Source organism: Pseudophryne corroboree, chromosome 9, assembly GCF_028390025.1.
Source record: "Pseudophryne corroboree isolate aPseCor3 chromosome 9, aPseCor3.hap2, whole genome shotgun sequence".
Lineage (NCBI taxonomy): Eukaryota > Metazoa > Chordata > Amphibia > Anura > Myobatrachidae > Pseudophryne > Pseudophryne corroboree.
The window spans coordinates 121103634-121128640 of NC_086452.1; the positions used below are offsets into that span (position 1 = coordinate 121103634).

The window sequence follows — 25007 nt, forward strand, 5'->3', positions numbered from 1 at the left end:
CCACTTGGTCAGAATTAACTTCTGCAGAGGGAGAGAGTGGAACTGAGCATATTCCACCATGTCGAAAGCCGACACCATGAGACCCAGCACTTGCATTGCCGAATGTATCGACACACATGGACGAGATAGGAAGCATCGAATCCTGTCCTGAAGCTTCAGGACTTTCTCCTGAGACAGGAACTACCGTTGGTTGTGAGTGTCCAATAACGCTCCCAGATGTAACATGCTCCGAGCAGGAACCAGGGAGGATTTCTTCCAGTTGATCAGCCACCCGTGGGCTGTCATGCACTGGACCGACAGATTGAGATGACACAGAAGTTCTGGGGAATTTGCTAGGATCAACAAATCGTCCAAGTACGGTAGGATCCTGACCCCTTGACGGCGGAGTGTAGCCGTCATGACCGCCATTACTTTGGTGAAAGCTCGGGAGCCGTTGTCAAACCAAAGAGTAACGCCCAAAATTGGTAATGAAGGTTGCCCACCGCAAACCGCAGGTACTGTTGATGAGAAACCGCAATAGGAAAATGTAGGTAGGCATCCTGTATGTGCAGGAAGACCATATAGTCCCCAGGCTCCATGGCCAGAACAACAGAGCGCAGAGTTTCCATACAAAACTTGGAGACCCGCACATGCTTGTTCAAGGACTTCAGATTGAGAATGGGCCACGAGGACCCGTTTCATTTCAGGACTAGAAACAGCGTGGAATAGTACCCCCTTGTACCACCACTCCTGTGACCAGGAGGGAATGTACCACCGAGTGCAACGTGTTTGCTTTTGCCGGATCCAGAGGCAAAATTGCTGCGGGGGACGATTCTAGAAGGGTATGGTGTAACCTCGAGCGACAACTTTCCTCGCCCAGGTATCTGAAGTGGTCTTCAACCATTCCTGGGCAAAACATGGAAGTCGGCCCCCCACCTTGGGATCCCCCAGAGGGAGGCCCGTCCCGTCATGCGGCAGGCTTGTCAGTTTTGGAAGCTGGTTGACGGGCAGCCCAGGCACGCTTTGGTCTGGGCTTGTTTGGTCTGGAAGCACAAGCTTGCTTTGGGTACGCCTGACCTTTTGCTTTGCTTGGAGTACGAAAGGGCTGAGAGAAAGTACTTTTAGCCTTCTGTGCGGAAGGAGCCGTACTAGGTAGGCAAGCTGTTTTAGCCGTAGCCAGATCAGTCACAATCTTATTAAGGTCTTCTCCAAAGAGAATGTATCCTTTGAAAGGAAGCACCTCCAGGGTTTTCTTGTAATCTAAATCCACTGACCAGGATCTCAACCAAAGGATACGTCTGGCCAAGACGGACGCAGTATCTGCCTTGACCGCGAGCACCCCGGCATCGGAGGCCGCCTCCTTAAGGTACAGAGAAGCCGTGGCAATATATGAGAGACATTGTCTAGCATGCTCAGACGCGTCGTCAGACAGTTCCGCCTCGAGTTCCTTAGCCCACGCCTCAACAACTTCAGCAGCCCAAGTTGCTGCAATTGTTGGCCTATGCACAGTCCCCGCAGCCCTCCACACGTCTATCCGTCAGTTCCTTCAGAGAGGTGACGGTAGTTACTGGCAGAGGAAACAACCATACGCGCCACATGAGAATCTACAGGAGGTGGGGTTTCCCAATTTTTACACACCTCCGCAGAGAGAGGATAGCGAGCCAACAGTCTAATGAACCCCCCGAACCTGAACTCTCAGCTGCCAAATAATCCTCCATTGCGTCAGCGGCCTCACTACCACGCAGTGTGGGAGAGGCCCCAATGTCATTGCCACATGTAGCAGACATACTATGTGAACAATAATGGGCAACCCGGTACAAAGCGTAGCACTATACCTAGCATGAACGCTCAGGCGGCACAGACCGGAGGTTCAATAGATATAGAATATATGGTGACTATAAATCACAAGCAAAAATACCCCGACAGTCTATTTTGTGATACAATCCTACATTGAAAATAGAAAAAAAAAACCCTGAAACACTTGGCCCCCTCAGGTATAGCAATATAGGAAAAGCACGCTGAGTGAAATACCCTGCAATAAGGCAACCACGCAGCAGCTACATACACACACACACACACACCCACACATAAAGTCACAAGTGTACCATGCAGAAAATAAGATTTTAAACCTACCGGTAAATCTTTTTCTCCTAGTCCGTAGAGCAGAGGTTCTCAAACTCGGTCCTCGGGGGCCCACACAGTGCATGTTTTGCAGGTCTCCTCACAGAATTGCAAGTGAAATAATTAGCTCCACCTGAGGACCTTTTAAAATGTGTCAGTGAGTAATTAATACACCTGTGCACCTGCTAGGTTACCTGCAAAACATGCACTGTGTGGGCTCCCGAGGACCGAGTTTGAGAACCTCTGCCGTAGAGGATGCTGGGTACTCCGTAAGGACCATGGGGTATAGACGGGCTCCGCAGGAGACATGGGCACTATAAAGAACTTTAGAATGGGTGTGCACTGGCTCCTCCCTCTATGCCCCTCCTCCAGACCTCATTTAGAGAAACTGTGCCCAGAGGAGACGGACAGTACGAGGAAAGGATTTTTGTTAATCTAAGGGCAAGATTCATACCAGCCCACACCATCCACACCGTATAACATGGAATATACGAACCAGTTAACAGTATGAAACAAAACAGCATCAGCACGAGACTGATCAAAACTGTAACATAACCCTTACGTAAGCAAACTATATACAAATCTTGCAGAAGATAGTCCGCACTGGTACAGGCGCCCAGCATCCTCAACGGACTAGGAGAAAAAGTTTTACCGGTAGGTTTAAAATCTTATTTTCTCTTACGTCCTAGAGGATGCTGGGGACTCCGTAAGGACCATGAGGATTATACCAAAGCTCCATACAGGGCGGGAGAGTGTGGATGACTCTGCAGCACCGATTGAGCAACAGTAGGTCCTCATCAGCCAGGGTATCAAACTTGTAGAATTTCGCAAATGTGTTTGACCCTGACCAAGTCGCAGCTTGGCAAAGCTGTAATGCCGAGACGCTTCGGGCAGCCGCCCAAGAAGAGCCCACCTTCCTAGTGGAATGGGCCTTAACCGAATTTGGTAACGGCAATCCAGCCGTCGAATGAGCCTGCTGAATCGTGTTAAAGATCCAGCGAGCAATAGTCTGCTTAGAAGGAGCGCCAACCTTGTTGGCTGCATACAAGACAAACAGAGCCTCTGTTTTCCTAACCCGAGCCGTCCTGGCTACATAAATTTTTAAGGCCCTGACTACATCAAGGGACTCGGAATCCTCCAAGACCCCTGTAGCCACAGGCACCACAATAGGCTGAGTCCGCAATTCTGCTCTATCCACATGGAAAATCAGATAGGGGCTTTTGTGAGACAAAGCCGCCAATTCAGACACCCGCCTTGCAGATGCCAAGGCCAACAACATGACCACCTTCCAAGTGAGAAATTTTAATTCCACCGTTTGAAGAGGCTCAAACCAGTGAGATTTCAGGAACTGTAACACCACGTTAAGGTCCCATGGTGCCACTGGAGGCACAAAAGGAGGTTGGATGTGCAGCCCTCCCTTTACAAAAGTCTAGACTTCTGGGAGAGAAGCCAATTCCTTCTGAAAGAAAACCGATAGGGCCGAAATCTGTACCTTAATGGAGCCCAATTTTAGGCCCATATACACTCCTGTCTGTAGAAAGTGGAGAAAACGGGCCAGATGGAAATCTTCCGCAGGAGCATTCTTGGCTTCACACCAAGATATATACTTTCTCCAGATACGGTGATAATACTTCATCGTCACCTCCTTCCTAGCCCTTATCAGAGTACGGATGACTTCTTCCGGAATGCCTTTACCAGCTAGGATTCGGCGTTCAACCGCCATGCCGTCAAACGCAACCGCGGTAAGTCTTGGAACAGACAGGGCCCCTGTTGCAACAGGTCCTCTTTGAGAGGAAGAGGCCATGGATCCTCTGTGAGCATTTCCTGAAGATCTGAATACCATGCCCTGCGAGGCCAATCTGGAACAATGAGTATTGTTCGCACTCTTTTTCGTCTTATGATTCTCAGTATTTTTGAGATGAGTGGAAGAGGAGGGAACGCATAGACCGACTGAAACACCCACGGTGTCACCAGGACGTCCACTGCTACTGCCTGAGGGTCCCGTGATCTGGCACAATACCTCCGAAGCTTCTTGTTGAGGCGCGACGCCATCATGTCTATTTGAGGAAGTCCCCAAAGACTTGTTATCTCTGAGAAAACTTCTTGATGTAGTCCCCACTCTCCTGGATGGAGATCGTGTCTGCTGAGGAAGTCTGCTTCCCAGTTGTCCACTCCCGGCATGAATACCGCTGACAGAGCGCTTACGTGATTTTCTGCCCAGCGCAGAATCCCGGTGGCTTCGGCCATTGCCACTCTGCTCCTTGTCCCGCCTTGGCGGTTTACATGAGCCACAGCTGTGACGTTGTCTGATTGAATCAGAACCAGAAGGCCGCGAAGATTTTCCGCTTGTCGAAGGCCGTTGTATATGGCCCTTAATTCCAGTATGTTGATGTGTAGACAAGCCTCCTGGCTTGACCATAGTCCCTGAAAATTCCTTCCCTGTGTGACTGCTCCCCATCCTCGGAGGCTCGCGGCCGTGGTCACCAGAACCCAGTCTTTAATGCCGAACCTGCAACCCTCTAGAAGGTGAGCACTCTGCAGCCACCACAGGAGAGACACCCTGGCCCTGGGTGACAGGGATATTTTCTGATGTATTTGAAAATGGGACCAGGACTACTTGTCCAGAAGGTCCCACTGAAAAGTCCTCGCATGAAACCTGCCGAAGAGGATGGCCTCGTAGGTCGCCACCATTTTCCCCAGTACTCGAGTGCATTGATGTACTGACACTCTCGTCGGTTTTAACAGGTCTCTGACTATGTTCTGGAGTTCATGGGCTTTTTCCATCGGGAGAAAAACCCTCTTTCGGCTGTGTCCAGAATCATGCCTAAGAACGACAGCCGAGTCGTAGTAACCAACTGTGACTTTGGTAGATTTAGAATCCAGCCATGTTGTTGCAGCACTCTCAGGGAGAGAGACACGCTTTTCTGCAACTGTTCCTTTGATCTCGCTTTTATCAGGAGATCGTCCAAGTACGGGATAATTGTGACTCCTTGCCTGCGCTGGAGCACCGTCATTTCCGCCATTACCTTGGTGAAAACCCTCGGGGCCGTGGAAAGCCCAAACGGCAACGTCTGAAACTGGTAATGACAGTCCTGTACAGCGAATCTCAGGTATGCCTAATGAGGAGGATATATGGGGACGTGAAGGTATGCATCCTTTATGTCTAGTGACACCATAAAATCCCCCCCCTTCCAGAGATAACCGCCCTGAGCGATTCCATCTTGAACTTGAACCTTCTTAAGTACAGGTTTAGGGATTTTAAGTTTAGAATGGGTCTGACTGAGCCATCCGGTTTCGGGACCACAAACAGGGTTGAATAGTACCCCTTTCCCTGTTGATTTAGGGGAACATTTTGTAATCACTTGCTGTTGACACAGCTTTTGAATTGTAGCGAAAACTATCTTATCTCTCTGGGGAGAAGCTGGAAAAGCCGATTTGAAGAATCGGCGAGGAGGCACGTTTTCGAATTCCAGCTTGTAGCCCTGGGATATAATTTCCATCACCCAAGGATCCACATCCGACTGAACCCAGACGTGGCTGAGAATTCGAAGACGTGCCCCCACCGGCGTGGACTCCCTCAGTGGAGACCCAGCGGCATGCGGTGGATTTAGTAGAAGCCGGGGAGGACTTCTGCTCCTGGGAACTAGCCGTAGCAGGCATTCTTTTCCCTTTACCATTACCTGTGGCGAGGAAGGAAGATCCCCGACCTCTTCTGGACTTATGCGACCGAAAGGACTGCATTTGATACTGTAGTGTTTTCTTTTGCTGTGGGGGAACATAAGGCAAAAAGGTAGATTTACCCGCGGTAGCTGTGGAAACCAGATCCGTGAGACCTTCCCCAAATAAAACTTCACCCTTGTAAGGCAAAACTTCCATATGCCTTTTTGAATCGGCATCACCCGTCCATTGGCGGGTCCACAGCGCTCGCTTAGCAGAAATGGCCATGGCGTTGGCTCTCGAACCTAGCACCCAACGTCTCTCATATATAAGACTGCGTCTTTGATGTGACTTAAGGTCAATAAAATGGTATCCCTATCTAGGGTATCAAAATCAGCGGACAAGGTATCTGTCCAAGCTGCTACAGCGCTACAAACCCACGCCGATGCTATCGCCAGCCTGAGTAAAGCCCCTGTATGTGTATATATTGATTTTAAAGTCGTTTCCTGTTTGCGATCAGCAGGATCCGTGAGGGCTGCCGTGTCTGGAGACGGTAGCGTCACCTTCTTGGATAAGCGCGTTAAAGCCTTGTCCACCCTGGGCAAGGACTCCCACCGTACCCTGTCCTGTGCAGGTAAAGGATACGCCATAAGAATTCTTTTGGGAATCTGCAGTTTCTTGTCTGGAGATTCCCAAGCCTTTTCAAATAACGCATTCAGCTCATGAGATGGGGGAAAGGTTACCTCCGGTTTCTTTTCCTTAAACATGTGTACCCTCGTGTCAGGGACAAAGGGGTCATCTGTGATATGCAAAACATCTTTTATTGCAATAATCATATAATGAATGCTTTTGGCCACCCTTGGGTGTAAACTCGTATCATCGCAGTCGACACTGGAGTCATAATCCGTGTCGGTATCAGTGTCTGCTATTTGGGATAGGGGACGTTTTTGAGAAGGGCCCTGTCAAAGTCGAAAAAATTGTAATACATGCCCCATGTACTAGCCCCATGCACATGCCCGCTGTTCGTGCACCCAGTCCTCCGTTCGTGCACATATCCGCAATTTGCGTAGGATCGCTCCGGCGATCATGCGCGTGATATAGGTATTTACGGCGGAGTTTGTGAGCGCGTAGAGGGTTATTAGAATATTACATATTTAACCCAAATAGTGCACATTGTACACATAGCCCCCTGCACCACATCAGAAAGAAATAGCTGTTTAAAATGATAACAGAACAAAGGGATTCACCTTTACAAGATAGGAGGGGACAGAACAAGGTTACAAGGTGGTGTTTGGTATCCAGCTGTAGGGTATTTTAAGGGAAACATTCTGGTGTTGGTTTGAGGAAAATCGCATGTTCCTGAGGATAGTTAGATGCAGAAGCAGAATATAGGTTTAAACTTAATTTGCTGTGTATTGTGTATGCGGGGGGAATCCAGAGACGACCACCCACAGGAGCAGTTGAGAAAGACATAGCCCACCTTTTCAAATCAACCTATGACCCCTCCCGTAATGAAAAGGTACATCTCTGTGTCCAATAGACAAAGGGATTACAGTGACCATTGTATTGTTTTGGATGAAGTGAATAAAGAGCTTGCAGCAGGCTTGGGGACACAAGACTCTGAACGCTATCTGTATGACCAGCGGAGGACCGACTTGGGTTGTACTTGCGAAACATTCTCACGTATGTACATTCTCTGTAGCCATTATTCTGTTTAGATTTACTTGTTAGTCTGTAGTGTATAACTTGTATTGTTTTATCTTTTGGAATCAATCCACGGAGGCCTTAGAACCCTGTGGTTTCAACTACAAACGGTGTTGTGTTTTCACTTTCCTGCCTGGGCTTTAAAGTAGATAAACCTGTTTAAGGTGTATAAGCATTGTTAAGGTGTACGCACTGTGGATACTTTGTATCGCCAGCGCTACTTAAGGTTTAAAGGTATAACATTATTGCAGAGCTTTGCTGCATAAGGTTTAAAGTGTAATCATATCATTGCATTGTATAACTGTATAAGGTTTTAAGGTGTATTAATTGTGTGCGCGCACGCTGTGTGTGCTATATACCCACAGTGCGGCGTTTGTACGCTGAGTGCGTATACGGTACGGGACTCTGTGCGCAAATAGTGTACGAAGTACGTAGCGTGAGCTAGCGACCGCAGCAGCTCCATGGTAAAGGTGTGTTTAAAGGTATAGCATTATGGTTTAAGGTAATATCAACATTATCAATTGGGGGCTACGTCCTGGTTTTCCTCATACCCAAAGCCTAGCAGGTTAAAGCAGACTATCTATCAGCAAAAAGGCGGACAGGTATCCTACGTAAGCTTTTTTTGGCTGTAGAATACACTGGTAAACCCTATTTCATTGCTGATAAGATGGTGTCTGCTCTGCAAGGTTTGTTGGGATGCTGGTGGGATCCGGAAGATAAGAACGCAAAGCTATTTTAAAATCTGCAAATTTCTGTTTGGCTCCAAATACGCACACAATACAAGCATACACCTGTACTCTGCATATCTGATCATATTGTTGCAAAACAAGGTTCAAATGAGTCATGTTGTGTTTGATTCAGATTGGATTGCTTATCTGTTAAGTAGGGTAAAAGTACATTTAAAAGTTGCTGCAAAAGCCTTGATATAGTGTTTTTTTTTTAAATTTAACTCAGGCCTAAAATAACTTCAGGGGCTTGCATGGTGTGTGATTTCTTTGTGACAAAGGAAGCCGCATGGTTTGTCCTCCATTTTGGACTAACCACATGGCCTATCCACCATTTTGTGTAACCCTCATGGATGTGGAAGGGGGAGGAGCAGCGGCCATGTTGGGAAGGTCATTTTTCTAAATGGCTGATTTTCACTGACAAGAATAATCAGCCCTCCCTGGTCAAAAAGAAATCACCATTTATGAGTTACCAATGCATTTATTTAACCCATGCCATAGTCAATTACAAATAGTTTCAGATGGGGCCTAATGAAAGTTAATACTAAGATGAATACTTGATGTAAGAACGACACACAGATATAAAAAAAGTTTTTTTTCCTTCTACCTCTAGGATTCAGTTAACTCTGCTTGCTGTAAGATAGCCATTGAAATGCAAATTAACGTGTGTAACTGCTTTTTCTTAGCAGTGAACAACCCTCTTGAACAGGCAGTCAAAAGCACACAGCATTCATATGCAAATTAGAAGCACTTAATGAGTAAATGAGTCTCAGGAGACCAGTGAATGGTACATATATATAATATTATAATTATGTGTGTTTATATCAATGTATGTTCTGCAAGATAGCTATCCAATCTGAATCATACCATTTGAATTATTAAGGATTACTAGATTCATTTTGACCTGTACTGAGAAAATTTGTTGCTATTTAGTTAAAATATAGAGTTAATAGTTAAGGAAATAAGTGTAAGACGCACACGCAGCCTGGCCTAGTAAAGGTTTATACAGTAGAAAATGTGTGTAGTGTTAAGTAAGCGATTATAGTTAAATATCGCTTACATTTATAGAAGTGTGGAATTTGTAGTACTGCGGATGTACGGCCTTTGTACACGTGTCTCGGACAGCGTGCGGGACTGCGTACGCAACGTAAAGGCCTACGCACGTGGCGTGTTTACGCAACATGCGTAACAGTACGACCGCTAAAATACAAATCACACAATAGCATTGTTTTAGTTTAAGCGCGAGATGGTAGCCACGCGATAATAGCACAAATTTGTTCAGTTTCAAAAATTTAGTTTAAAAACCTTTTTTTCTGTATTACCTCTGGGGAAAGCTATCAGTTAGCAGGAAAGGATTTTTCTGATCAGAAAACTATAGAATGTTAGTGTGGGCTGAATAGGGTGTGAATATATTGAATCCCGCTTGGTGAACTTGGTGAATCTTGGTGAAGCTTGGTCTAGGTGAAAACGTGATGAGCACGGTCTTAGTAAATACGTGCAACGGAGTGTGATAAAGTTTTCATGGTATTACTCTCCGGCTGTTTTGGAGCACAGTGTGGAGACTCCAGTGATCCTACCACTTATAGATAGCAAGTGTCTATAAGCGGTACGATTGGACCGCACGGTTGTATGGGCAATACGTGACGCAACGTGATACGAAGTTTTGCATATTTGTGCGTAAATCTCGTCATCATACGCGTTATAGGAAGCACATGCAAGCGTGATTTGTGTAAAGTAAAGGTTTAGGGAGTTTTCGCTGGTCTCTCAGGAAAATCTCCAGAGGCAGATATTCACTGGGTACCTAAAGGCCCAGGGGATATAGGTCGAAGTAGGGCCTGCAACGGCTACACGTGTCTGCTAAAGAAGGCGGATCCGTGATACTCGGAGCAGAAGAAGTTAGTGGAAGAACTTTGAGGACTTCCACCGGTAGACTACTGTGTTTGGTGCATTTTAGGAAGTTTTCCCGTGTTAAAAAGGTCCACAATGGAAGCCAAGTGCACAACACAGGGACGTTCAGCAGTCAGGGTTCAGACTGCAATTTCAGACCCAGGGGGTCAGCTCGGTTAGTAATGTGGGGGAAGTATGGTCCCCACACTGAGACCTTTTGTGATGAATGGACACGAATGACTGTGGGGGATAAAGCACCATTTCCTGGGATAGGTAGTTTTGACTCAGAGGTATTGCATAATCTAAGGCTTAGGATATGTCTGTTAAAATCCAGAAAACAGAGGATTAGACATACAGATTGTTTAAATTTATGGCAGCAAGAGGGTGATATGCAGAGGGAACTAGCTTACACAGCCGGTTCCAACCCTAGCAGGAAACTGATGGCAACCGCACCACCACCACCGTATATTACAGGGAAGAAAGTGGCTACAGACAATGGCATACCGCTATATCTAATAAGAGTAAAGTTGATAAATGTATTAATGATGATAAGAGTAAAACTGATAAATGTATTAATTCTAACCCGTGCAAGTTGTACCCCATTTTAAACTTCCCTCAGGATTACAAGCAAGAAGATGAACCCAGCACGATGTCGGCACTTTCCCTAGCAGCCACTATACAGGACACCCAGGTGGGCACGGCCCAACCGCTAAGAGCAGTAGTAAAGCCCCCTAGCGGAGGGATAAGTGAGGTCGTGTCCACAGGTAAGTATGGTACTGTACATTATGCAGAGATAATAGCACCTCACATTGTAGAGTCAACACAAAATGGTGTAATTGAACACAATCCCTCTCACTAAGAACCAGGGTACAAACCTCTCTACCTAACTGGAGAGGTATTTCGGTGGCTGCATTAAGAAAGTCCGCTATCGAGCATGACCATAATATCCAAAGAACCAGGGAAGCACAGGGAGAGCGGTTGATGGTGATGAGCATCCAAGCACTAGAAGCATCAACTCGACCAAAACCCCAGGCCCATGGCACAGGGAGGAAGCCAAGAGTTTGTTATCTGTGTAAAAGGGAAGGGCATTATGCCAGCAACTGTAACAGCACACATAAATTCAGACCCCCTAGACAAGAACACGAGCAAAGTTATGATACACGTAATTGGGATCAAGGATCACATAGGAAAAATTTTGGGCCGCACCTGTAGTCTGCAGCCAGTGAAGTTGATTGCTAGCCTTGGTAGTAAGCCTGAGGTCACAGTTGATGTAGTTGGTAGATCATTTCTTGTAGATACAGGGGCGGCCAGGTAAACTCTGTGATTTATCTTTAAAGTTTCCTCTTCATCTCTGACGTTCACAGACAGATTTACAGCTCAAACGTCACATATCTACTCGGGTCTTTTCAGAGGTCTGCCCAACCCTAGTATATCTCACCAGCATCAGTGTGCCTGGCCATGCACAGAGGGTGGAGAGTGGAAATACTGGTGAAGGGAGAATGTGCAGAGATACCGATAGACATGATGGTGTGACAGCCTGATGGTGAACGCAAATCTGACAAATTTTCTTTTTATTATTCTCTCTCTCTTTCTTCATTTTCTACGGATGGTTTATTTCACACAACAGTTAAACACATGGTAATGCAAGATTTATGTTCCCTACAGAAAGGTCGCTGACTCGGAGAGAACATCTTATCACTGGAGTGTCTGTTCCAGGAAGGCTGAGAGGCAGCACTGTTGAGATGGCACCTGAGCACGGAGAACAACAAGACTAGAGGCGGTTGTCGTACCAGTTTTTCTTTTTCCTTTTTATTATTTTCTCCATTACCCTCCTTTCCTCCCCCTTCCTTGCTCCTTTTTCTCTCCCCTTAACAAGATGGACTTACCCCAAGAGACTGAATTCCGGGTTTTCCTGTTGACCCTGTTGTTGACCAGAGCAGTCTGTTTCGGTGAGAGTACCAGAGAGGTCGAGAAAGGATCTGGAATGGGTTCTGATGGCAAGGACGGATTTGTAGAATTCCAAGAGCAACACATCCATCGAGCAAAGGCGAGTATCAGAAAACGATCTAGTAGTCAAGAAACTAGGAGACACTGTGAAGGGTTATTGGCTGAAGAAAATTGTATCTGTAGAAATTGTGAAAACATAGTTGAGGACGGGTGCATCCAGAGATGTCAGTCCAGCCTTAATATCAACATGGACCGTCATCCATTGAGTGATTATCACTCATTAGTGGGTAAGGTTTTAAACCAAACAGAATGCTGGGTGTGCTCACAAGTACCTCAAGGTCAGAGCAAGTCAGGACTAGTACCGTATCCTTTAGCAATAGATGAGGTACTTGAATTACGGGGTGGGAGACCGGTGGACAAGAAATTTAATATTTCTAGGCCCCCTAGTTTGAAGCTCCACCAATATCATGTGGATAGGTCCTTAGTATGTTTCAACATTTCCAATTTCCGAAAGCCGGGAAATTGGGAAGTGACATGGAATAACCAAACCATGGCATTTTCACACAGAGCCGACAGAATGCCCATAGACTCAGAACTTATACGCCAAATAGCCGACGGTGGAAGATATTTTCGGTACAGGTATACTCTGGGAAGTAGGACCATGCGGGTTGGAGAAGTATCTCCAGGGTACTGTGCGCATATCATACAGCCTGATACGTGTACTGAACAGATGAGAAAGTTAGGGGTAGGATTTTTCACTTGGAAGGTTTGCAATATGGTAATGTCATATTCTGTCCCATATGTTCTCCCCGATGATGCATATTTCATATGCGGGAGGAAGGCGTATAAGTGGCTTGCCCCAAACTCAGAGGGATTGTGTTACATTGGAAGAGTGTTGCCAGAAGTAATGACCATAACCCATAATAAGATGAAAGACATTCACCGCAATGCTCAAGCTCCTTACACTCACACTCACTATGAACACATCGTTAAGAGACACCTTAAAGATAGGACAGAGCACGCAGCCTCTGATTTGATCCACGAATCCACCGGGATTCAATTCCTACTCGCGTTAGATATCACCCGTACCGCCAGAGGAATTATACATTTTAGGTATATTCATGCGCTAGCGAACCTGATAGATAATATCACTGAGATGTATGATGACACCTTCAGGTATACTGGGAGGGAGTTGCAAGCTTACAAAACGGAACTGATCCAGCACAGGATGGTTCTCAATTACATCACGGCGGTGACAGGCGGGTATTGTGTCACCCTAGCAACTCAGTATGGTGTGAAGTGCTGCACGTACATTACAAACAGCACTGATGACCCGACCGAGGTCATAGATCAAAAGAGGGACGATATCTTACAGTTGAAGTGGGAGTTCCGATGGAGACACAACCTTACACTTACTGCTGTGAGTAATGAACTGACCGGCTGGGTTTCAAGGTTAAACCCACGCAATTGGTTTCTGAGGTTTAGGAGAATGGGCTCAAAATGTTATTGTGAATGTAGGAAAGTTTCTCTTTTGTATCCTGGGAGTTGTCATAATGATTGGTTTGATATTTAGGTGTGTTCGAGTTCTAATGCGGTGCAAGCGCAGTACCAAAGTGATGAGTTTGAGGAGCGGAGGCATTGTTACAACAACTGATTTAATTTATGACCCTTCAATTGAGACAATGTTGTGATAAGACGTGATTCCACGGTCCGTTTCTTTCACCCGCTTCTTCTTTGTTTTTCTCCCAAGCAAAAATACATCCATTCGGAAGAAGACTACAGACTTTGATGGACATTTCTACAGACTTTGATGGACATTCTAAAGACTTTGATAGACACTTTAAAGACTTTTAAAGACTTTTTATGGACACTTGAAAGACTTTGATTACCACCCACAGCAAGGATACACCCATCCGGACAAGACTTCAACCAACACCCAAGGAGGATTACACAATTGTTATATGAATGTATTTGTGATACGTGTCTTATCTTCATCTCTACAACCTTCAGGTAGTGACACACATAGTCGACAGGTGATATAGATACATATATTAGCATTCACATGTTTTTCCCCCTCCATGTATCATCAACTAAATGTGCACCCCATTTGTTGAAACAAAGCCGAAAAGAGCTCGGTAGTGTTTGTTGGCCCACTTACAGACCCTTAATACGGGATAAGAAGAATTTAATGTATACTTCACAATACCTCGAAGCTTATCTAGAACATGTACGGCATGATGATACATGCCCCTCAGACGGATTTCATACATACATGCTTTTACTATCCCACTAGGTCATACATTTCCCACCTACACCTCTCCTCCTACCATTCAATCCTTTGTAGATATTGTATTGTATATTTTTCTGTTTAATGTTTAGATAGTGGCAGTTATTGTTGACTGCCAAAGGGTGGACTGTCAAAGTCGAAAAATATTGTAATACATGCCCCATGTACTAACCCCATGCACATGCCCGCTGCTCGTGCACCCCGTCCTCCGTTCGTGCACATATCCGCAATTTGCGTAGGATCGCTCCGGCGATCATGCGCGTGATATGGGTATTTACGGCGGAGTTTGTGAGCGCGTAGAGGGTTATTAGAACATTACATATTTAACCCAAATAGTGCACATTGTACACATAGCCCCCTGCACCACATCAGAAAGAAATAGCTGTTTAAAATAACAGAACAAAGGGATTCACCTTTACAGGATAGGAGGGGACAGAACAAGGTTACAAGGTGGTGTTTGGTATCCAGCTGTAGGGTATTTTAAGGGAAACATTCTGGTGTTGGTTTGAGGAAAATCGCATGTTCCTGAGGATAGTTAGATGCAGAAGCAGAATATAGGTTTAAACTTAATTTGCTGTGTATTGTGTATGCGGGGGGAATCCAGAGGAGACCACCCACAGGAGCAGTTGAGAAAGACATAGCCCACCTTTTCAAATCAACCTATGACCCCTCCCGTAATGAAAAGGTACATCTCTGTGTACTATAGACAAAGGGATTACAGTGACCATTGTATTGTTTTGGATGAAGTGAATAAAGAGAGCTTGCAGCAGGCTTGGGGACACAAGACTCTGAACGCTATCTGTATGACCAGCGGAGGACCGACTCGGGTTGCTCTTGCGAAACATTCTCATGTATGTACATTCTCTGTAGCCAGTATTCTGTTTAGATTTACTTGTTAGTCTGTAGTGTATAACTTGTATTGTTTTATCTTTTGGAATCAATCCACGGAGGCCTTAGAACTCTGTGGTTTCAACTACAAACGGTGTTGTGTTTTCACTTTCCTGCCTGGGCTTTAAAGTAGATTAACCTGTTTAAGGTGTATAAGCATTGTTAAGGTGTACGCACTGCGGATACTTTGTATCGCCAGCGCTACTTAAGGTTTAAAGGTATAACATCATTGCAGAGCTTTGCTGCATAAGGTTTAAAGTGTAATCATATCATTGCATTGTATAACTGTACAGGTTGAGTATCCCTTATCCAAAATGCTTGGGACCAGAGGTATTTTGGATATCGGATTTTTCCGTATTTTGGAATAATTGCATACCATAATGAGATATCATGGCGATGGGACCTAAGTCTAAGCACAGAATACGTATATGTTACATATACACCTCATACACACAGCCTGAGGGTAATTTTAGCCAATATTTTTAATAACTTTGTGCACTAAACAAAGTGTGCGTACATTCACACAATTCATTTATGTTTTATATACACATTATACACACAGCCTGAAGGTCATTTAATACAATAGTTTTAATTACTTTGTGTATTAAACAAAGTGTGTGTACATTGAGCCACAGAAAACAAAGATTTCACTATCTCACTCTCACTCAAAAAAGTCCGTATTTCGGAATATTCCGTATTTCGGAATATTTGGATATGGGATACTCAACCTGTATAAGGTTTTAAGGTGTATTAATTGTGTGTGCGCACGCTGTGTGTGCTTTGTACCCACAGTGCGGCATTTGTACGCTGAGTGCGTATACGGTACGGGACTCTGCGCAAATAGCGTACGAAGTACGTAGCGTGAGCTAGCGACCGCAGCAGCTCCATGGTAAAGGTGTGTTTAAAGGTATAGCTTTATGGTTTAAGATAATATCAACATTATCAGCCCTGTGACACCGACAAAGCCATTGATTGACTCCCTGTATTATCCCTGGACTCTGCTTTGTCTAATCTCTTATGTAACAAAGTCACATTTGCATTAAAAACATTCCACATGTCCAACCAATCAGGAGTCTGCGTTGCCGACGGAGACACCACAATCATCTGCTCCACCTCCTCCCTAGATGAGCCTTCCGCTTCAGACATGCCGACACACGCGTACCGACACCCCCACACACACAGGGATATATTTATATGGAGACAGTTCCCCAATAAGGCCCTTTGGAGAGACAGAGAGAGAGTATGCCAGCACACACCCAGCGCCAACTGATACTGGAACAAAATCCCCAGATAACAGCGCTATTATGATTATCTGTATATACCTATACACTCACTGCGCCTTACAAGTGCCCCCGCCCCCCTCTTTTTTGCCCTGTGTCACCGTGTTCAGCAGGGGAGAGTCCGGGGAGCCAGCTTCTCTGCATGTGCTGTGGAGAAAAATAAGAATTTACTTACCGATAATTCTATTTCTCGTAGTCCGTAGTGGATGCTGGGGACTCCGTCAGGACCATGGGGAATAGCGGCTCCGCAGGAGACAGGGCACAAAAGTAAAAGCTTTAGGATCAGGTGGTGTGCACTGGCTCCTCCTCCTATGACCCTCCTCCAAGCCTCAGTTAGGATACTGTGCCCGGACGAGCGTACACAATAAGGAAGGATTTTGAATCCCGGGTAAGACTCATACCAGCCACACCAATCACACTGTACAACCTGTGATCTGAACCCAGGTAACAGCATGATAACAGCGGAGCCTCTGAAAAGATGGCTCACAACAATAATAACCCGATTTTTGTAACAATAACTATGTACAAGTATTGCAGACAATCCGCACTTGGGATGGGCGCCCAGTATCCACTACGGACTACGAGAAATAGAATTATCGGTAAGTAAATTCTTATTTTCTCTGACGTCCTAAGTGGATGCTGGGGACTCCGTCAGGACCATGGGGATTATACCAAAGCTCCCAAACGGGCGGGAGAGTGCGGATGACTCTGCAGCACCGAGTGAGAGAACTCCAGGTCCTCCTCAGCCAGGGTGTGTCCCTGACCAAGTAGCAGCTCGGCAAAGTTGTAAAGCCGAGACCCCTCGGGCAGCCGCCCAAGATGAGCCCACCTTTCTTGTGGAATGGGCATTTACATATTTTGGCTGTGGCCGACCTGCCACAGAATGTGCAAGCTGAATTGTACTACACATCCAACTAGCAATCGTCTGCTTAGAAGCAAGAGCACCCAGTTTGTTGGGTGCATACAGGATAACAGCAAGTCAGTTTTCCTGACTCCAGCCGTCCTGGAAACCTATATTTTCAGGGCCCTGACAACATCTAGCAACTTGGAGTCCTCCAAGTCCCTAGTAGCCGCAGGTACCACAATAAGCTGGTTCAGGTGAAACGCTGACACCACCTTAGGGAGAAACTGGGGACGAGTCCGCAGCTCTGCACTGCCTGAATGGACAATCAGATATGGGCTTTTGTGAGACAAAGCCGCCAATTCTGACACTCGCCTGGCCGAGGCCAAGGCCAACATCATGGTCACTTTCCATGTGAGATATTTCAAATCCACAGATTTGAGCGGTTTAAACCAATGTGATTTGAGGAATCCCAGAACTACGTTGAGATCCCACAGTGCCACTGGAGGCACAAAAGGGGGTTGTATATGCAGTACTCCCTTGACAAACTTCTGGACTTCAGGAACTGAAGCCAATTCTTTCTGGAAGAAAATCGACAGGGCCGAAATTTGAACCTTAATGGACCCCAATTTGAGGCCCATAGACACTCCTGTTTGCAGGAAATGCAGGAATCGACCGAGTTGAAATTTCTTCGTGGGGCCTTCCTGGCCTCACACCACGCAACATATTTTCGCCACATGTGGTGATAATGTTGTGCGGTCACCTCCTTCCTGGCTTTGACCAGGGTAGGAATGACCTCTTCCGGAATGCCTTTTTCCCTTAGGATCCGGCGTTCAACCGCCATGCCGTCAAACGCAGCCGCGGTAAGTCTTGGAACAGACATGGTACTTGCTGAAGCAAGTCCCTTCTTAGCGGCAGAGGCCATGAGTCCTCTGTGAGCATCTCTTGAAGTTCCGGGTACCAAGTCCTTCTTGGCCAATCCGGAGCCACGAGTATAGTTCTTACTCCTCTACGTCTTATAATTCTCAGTACCTTAGGTATGAGAAGCAGAGGAGGGAACACATACACCGACTGGTACACCCACGGTGTTACCAGAACGTCCACAGCTATTGCCTGAGGGTCTCTTGACCTGGCGCAATACCTGTCCAGTTTTTTGTTCAGGCGGGACGCCATCATGTCCACCTTTGGTCTTTCCCAACGGTTCATAATCATGTGGAAGACTTCCCGATGAAGTCCCCACTCTCCTGGGTGGAGGTCGTGCTGAGGAAGTCTGCTTCCCAGTTGTCCACTCCCGGAATGAACACTGCTGACAGTGCTATCACATGATTTTCCGCCCAGCGAAGAATCCTTGCAGTTTCTGCCATTGCCCTCCTGCTTCTTGTGCCGCCCTGTCTGTTTACGTGGGCAACTGCCGTGATGTTGTCCCACTGGATCAATACCGGCTGACCTTGAAGCAGAGGTCTTGCTAAGCTTAGAGCATTGTAAATTGTTCTTAGCTCCAGTATATTTATGTGGAGAGAAGTCTCCAGACTTGATCACACTCCCTGGAAATTTTTTCCTTGTGTGACTGCTCCCCAGCCTTTCAGGCTGGCATCCGTGGTCACCAGGACCCAGTCCTGAATGCCGAATCTGTGGCCCTTTAGTAGATGAGCACTCTGCAGCCACCACAGAAGAGACACCCTTGTCCTTGGAGACAGGGTTATCCGCTGATGCATCTGAAGATGCGATCCGGACCATTTTCCCAGCAGATCCCACTGAAAAGTTCTTGCGTGGAATCTGCCGAATGGAATCGCTTCGTAAGAAGCCACCATTTTTCCCAGGACCCTTGTGCATTGATGCACTGACACTTGGCCTGGTTTTAGGAGGTTCCTGACTAGCTCGGATAACTCCCTGGCTTTCTCCTCCGGGAGAAACACCTTTTTCTGGACTGTGTCCAGAATCATCCCTAGGAACAGCAGACGTGTCGTCGGAGACAGCTGCGATTTTGGAATATTTAGAATCCACCCGTGCTGTCGTAGAACTACTTGAGATAGTGCTACTCCGACCTCCAACTGTTCTCTGGACCTTGCCCTTATCAGGAGATCGTCCAAGTAAGGGATAATTAAGACGCCTTTTCTTTGAAGAAGAATCATCATTTCGGCCATTACCTTGGTAAAGACCCGGGGTGCCGTGGACAATCCAAACGGCAGCGTCTGAAACTGATAGTGACAGTTTTGTACCACGAACCTGAGGTACCCTTGGTGAGAAGGGCAAATTGGGACATGGAGGTAAGCATCCTTGATGTCCAGGGACACATATAGTCCCCTTCTTTCTGGTTCGCTATCACTGCTCTGAGTGACTCCATCTTGATTTGATCCTTTGTATGTAAGTGTTCAAATATTTCAGATTTAGAATAGGTCTCACCGAGCCGTCTGGCTTCAGTACCACAATATAGTGTGGAATAATACCCCTTTCCTTGTTGTAGGAGGGGTACTTTGATTATCACCTGCTGGGAATACAGCTTGTGAATTGTTTCCAATACTGCCTCCCTGTCGGAGGGAGACGTTGGTAAAGCAAACTTCAGGAACCTGCGAGGGGGAGTCGTCTCGAATTTCCAATCTGTACCCCTGGGATACTACTTGTAGGATCCAGGGGTCCACTTGCGAGTAAGCCCACTGCGTGCTGAAACTCTTAAGACGACCCCCCCACCGCACCTGTTTGTACGGCCCCAGCGTCATGCTGAGGACTTGGCAGAAGCGGTGGAAGGCTTCTGTTCCTGGGAATGGGCTGCCTGCTGCAGTCTTCTTCCCTTATGGGGACGAAAGGACTGAGGCTGAAAAGACGATGTCTTTTTCTGCTGAGATGTGACTTGGGGTAAAAAGGTGGATTTTCCAGCTGTTGCCGTGGCCACCAGATCCGATGGACCGACCCCAAATAACTCCTCCCCTTTATACGGCAATACTTCCATGTGCCGTTTGGAATCTGCATCACCTGACCACTGTCGTGTCCATAAACATCTTCTGGCAGATATGGACATCGCACTTACTCTTGATGCCAGAGTGCAAATATCCCTCTGTGCATCTCGCATATATAGAAATGCATCCTTTAAATGCTCTATAGTCAATAAAATACTGTCCCTGTCAAGGGTATCAATATTTCCAGTCAGGGAATCCGACCAAGCCACCCCAGCGCTGCCCATCCAGGCTGAGGCGATCGCTGGTCGCAGTATAACACCAGTATGTGTGTATATACTTTTTAGGATATTTTCCAGCCTCCTATCAGTTGGCTCCTTGAGGGCGGCCGTATCTGGAGACGGTAACGCCACTTGTTTTGATAAGCGTGTGAGCGCCTTATCCACCCTAAGGGGTGTTTCCCAACGCGCCATAACTTCTGGCGGGAAAGGGTATACCGCCAATAATTTTCTATCGGGGGAAACCCACGCATCATCACACACTTCATTTAATTTATCTGATTCAGGAAAAACCACATGTAGTTTTTTCACACTCCACATAATACCCTTTTTTGTGGTACTTGTAGTATCAGAAATATGTAACATCTCCTTCATTGCCCTTAACAAGTAACGTGTGGCCCTAAAGGAAAATACGTTTGTTTCTTCACCGTCGACACTGGAGTCAGTGTCCGTGTCTGTGTCTGTGTCGACCGACTGAGGTAAAAGGACGTTTTAACGCCCCTGACGGTGTTTGAGACGCCTGGACAGGTACTAATTGGTTTGCCGGCCGTCTCATGTCGTCAACCGACCTTGCAGCGTGTTGACATTATCACGTAATTCCTTAAATAAGCCATCCATTCCGGTGTCGACTCCCTAGAGAGTGACATCACCATTACAGGCAATTGCTCCGCCTCCTCACCAACATCGTCTTCATACATGTCGACACACACGTACCGACACACAGCACACACACAGGGAATGCTCTGATAGAGGACAGGACCCCACTAGCCCTTTGGGGAGACAGAGGGAGAGTTTGCCAGCACACACCAAAAACGCTATAATTATACAGGGACAACCTTTATATAAGTGTTTTTCCCTTATAGCATTTTATTATATATATATACATATCGCCAAATAAGTGCCCCCCCTCTCTGTTTTAACCCTGTTTCTGTAGTGCAGTGCAGGGGAGAGCCTGGGAGCCTTCCCACCAGCATTTCTGTGAGGGAAAATGGCGCTGTGTGCTGAGGAGAATAGGCCCCGCCCCCTTTTCGGCGGGCTTCTTCTCCCGTTTTTCTGAGACCTGGCAGGGGTTAAATACATCCATATAGCCCCCAGGGGCTATATGTGATGTATTTTTAGCCAGAATAAGGTACTATCATTGCTGCCCAGGGCGCCCCCCCCAGCGCCCTGCACCCTCAGTGACCGCTGCTATGAAGTGTGCTGACAACAATGGCGCACAGCTGCAGTGCTGTGCGCTACCTTATGAAGACTGAAAAGTCTTCTGCCGCCGGTTTCTGGACCTCTTCACTTTTCGGCATCTGCAAGGGGGTCGGCGGCGCGGCTCCGGGACGAACCCCAGGGTGAGACCTGTGTTCCGACTCCCTCTGGAGCTAATGGTGTCCAGTAGCCTAAGAAGCCAATCCATCCTGTACGCAGGTGAGTTCACTTCTCTCCCCTAAGTCCCTCGATGCAGTGAGCCTGTTGCCAGCAGGACTCACTGAAAATAAAAAAACCTAACAAAACTTTTACTCTAAGCAGCTCTTTAGGAGAGCCACCTAGATTGCACCCTTCTCGGCCGGGCACAAAAATCTAACTGAGGCTTGGAGGAGGGTCATAGGGGGAGGAGCCAGTGCACACCACCTGATCCTAAAGCTTTTACTTTTGTGCCCTGTCTCCTGCGGAGCCGCTATTCCCCATGGTCCTGACGGAGTCCCCAGCATCCACTTAGGACGTCAGAGAAAATGGCGCTGGTCAGTGCTGTGGGATCAAGCTCCGCCCCCTCAACGGTGTGCTTCGTTCCCGCTCAATTTGTTTAATACTGGCGGGGGATTTAAATAGGATTTTCGTACCTACCGGTAAATTATTTTCTCCTAGTTCGTAGAGGATGCTGGGGACTCCAAAAGGACCATGGGGTATAGACGGATGCGCATGAGCCTGGACCCACTATAAAGACTTAAACTGGGTGTGAACTGGCTCCTACCTCTATGCCCCTCCTCCAGACCTCAGTTAGAAAACTGTGCCCAGGAGAGATGGACATTTCGAGGAAAGAATTTATAATTTAAACACAGTGAGTGTTATACTAGCTCACACCACGAACATACCGCAAGACATGGCCTTCAACAGAATACCAGTCCACGATATGAAAACCATCCAGCCATATGCTGAGAGAATATGTAACACAACCTGTGTGTCAATTTACCAACAATAAAAAAAAAACACCTGCCATGGCATGAACAACGTCAGCAATAGCCTGACAGAGAAAAACCACCACAAAGTGCAACCAAAATCTATAACTGCAGATATAATACGCACTGGGACGGGCGCCCAGCATCCTCTACGGACTAGGAGAAAAGGATTTACCGGTAGGTACTAAAATCCTATTTTCTCTTACGTCCTAGATGATGCTGGGGACTCCCAAAAGGACCATGGGGTCTATACCAAAGCTCCAGAACGGGCGGGAGAGTGCGGACAACTCTGCAGCACCGATTGAGCTAACATGAGGCCCCCATCAGCCAGGGTATCCACCTTGTAGAACACAGCAAAGGTGTTTGAAACCCGACCAAGTAGCTGCTCGGCTAAGTTAAACCGCCCGAGACTCCTCGGATATCCTCCCAAGAAAAGCCCATCTTCCTAGGAGAATGGATCTCCCCCAACAACGGTAACGGTAATCCAGCCGTAGAACGATCACGCCGAATCGTATCACAGATCCAGCTTATACAGGTTGAGTAACCCTTATCCAAAATGCTTGGGACCAGAAGTGTTTTGGATATCAGATTTTTCCGTATTTTGGAATAATTGCATACCATAATGAGATATCATGGCGATGGGACCCAAGTCTAAGCACAGAATGCATTTATGTTTCATATACACCTTATACACACAGCCTGAAGGTCACTTTAGCCAATATTTGTAATAACTTTGTGCATTAAACAAAGTGTGTGTACATACACACATTTCATTTATGTTTCATATACAACTTATACACACAGCCTGAAGGTCATTTAATACAATATGTTAAAATAACTGTGTATTAAACAAAGTTTGTGTTACTTTGAGCAATCAGAAAACAAAGGTTTCACTATCTCACTCTCACTTCAAAAAATTCCATATTTCGGAATATTTGGATATGGGATACTCAACCTGTAACAGACTGCATAGACACAGGTGCCCCAATCACACTGGGAGCATAGCGGACAAACAGAGTCCCTGTTTCCCCAACTTGAGCCAAAATGGCGACAAATTAGTCAAAGCCCCGACTACATCGAGAGTTCTTTAATCAGGCCATGCTGAAGTAACCACAGGCATCACAATAGGCTGGTTTCTGCGAAACACAGAATCACCTTCTCTGCTGAACTACTATCCGAGTTCTCAATACCGCTCTATCCACATGCAAGATCCAACAAGGGCTCTTGTGAGACAAAGCCGCTACTTTCGACACCCGCTTTGCGGACGCCAAAGCCAGTACCATGACCACTCTTCAAGAGATAATCTTTCACAAAAGATCCAAACATTGTGACACAAGAAAAACGCAATACCACATCAGGGTCTCACGGTGCCAAAGGGCACAAACGGAGATTGGATGTGCAGTACTCCTTTCACGAAAGTGTGAACCTCCCGAAAGGTGACCAATTCCTTCAAGAAAATTCATAAGGTCAAAACTGGACTGAAAAAGAGCCTAACTTTAGGCCTGCATCCCCGACTGCTTGCAAGGAACGGAGAAGAACGACCCAGACGAAAATCTTCAGTAGGAGTCTTCTTGGATGTACACCAAAACATAGCTTTACTCCAACTACGGTGGTAAGGCCTTGCCGTTATTCTTTTCTAGCCAGAAGAAGTGTGGAAACGACTTCACTGGGAATACCCTTTCTGGCTAGGATATGTCCTTCAATCGGGACCCGACAAACGCAGCCACGGTAAGACTTAATATACTCCCAGATCTTCGTAACCGTTCCTCACATAAAAGAAGCGGCCAGGAATCTTCTATGAGTAATCATGAAAACCTGGAAAACCAAGCTCTGCTTGGCTAGACCGGAACAATGAGGATCTCCTGAACCTTTGTTGTTCTTCTTCCGGCATCACCTTCAGAAAAAGCAAAACGGAGGAGACACATAGACCGACTTAAAACGCCCAAGGTGTCACGAGGGCGTCCACTGCCATCGCTTCAGTGTCCCTTTACCTGAAACAATATCTCTGAGGCCTCTCGTTGAGGCAAGACGCCAACATGTCTAATTTAGGTACTCCCCAAAGACTCGTCAGGTCTTTGAAAATTCCTCGATGACGACTGTATTTCTCCCAGAAGGAGATCTCGTCTGCAGAGGAAATCTAATTCTCCGTCGTTTACCTGCGGAGCACATACCACTAATATAGCGTGTACCAGTCTTTCCATCCAGCGGCAAACTTTTGCATCCTCTGCAATTGGCGCTGTGCTCCTTAATTCGACTTAGCGGCTCACTCCCGCCACTGCTGTCAAATCGTCCGAGAGAACTAACACGGCAAGACCCTGAATAATCTGTTCGTCAAAAATAGCTCCTAATACAGGAAA

The 25007-nt window shown here is 46.5% G+C and overlaps 1 protein-coding gene across 2 annotated transcripts in view; it reads right to left on the reverse strand.

The window, feature by feature from the left end:
- TDRD5 (tudor domain containing 5) overlaps positions 1–25007 on the reverse strand; it is a 602913-nt gene that overhangs the window by 168460 nt on the left and 409446 nt on the right. The window lies entirely within an intron of this gene.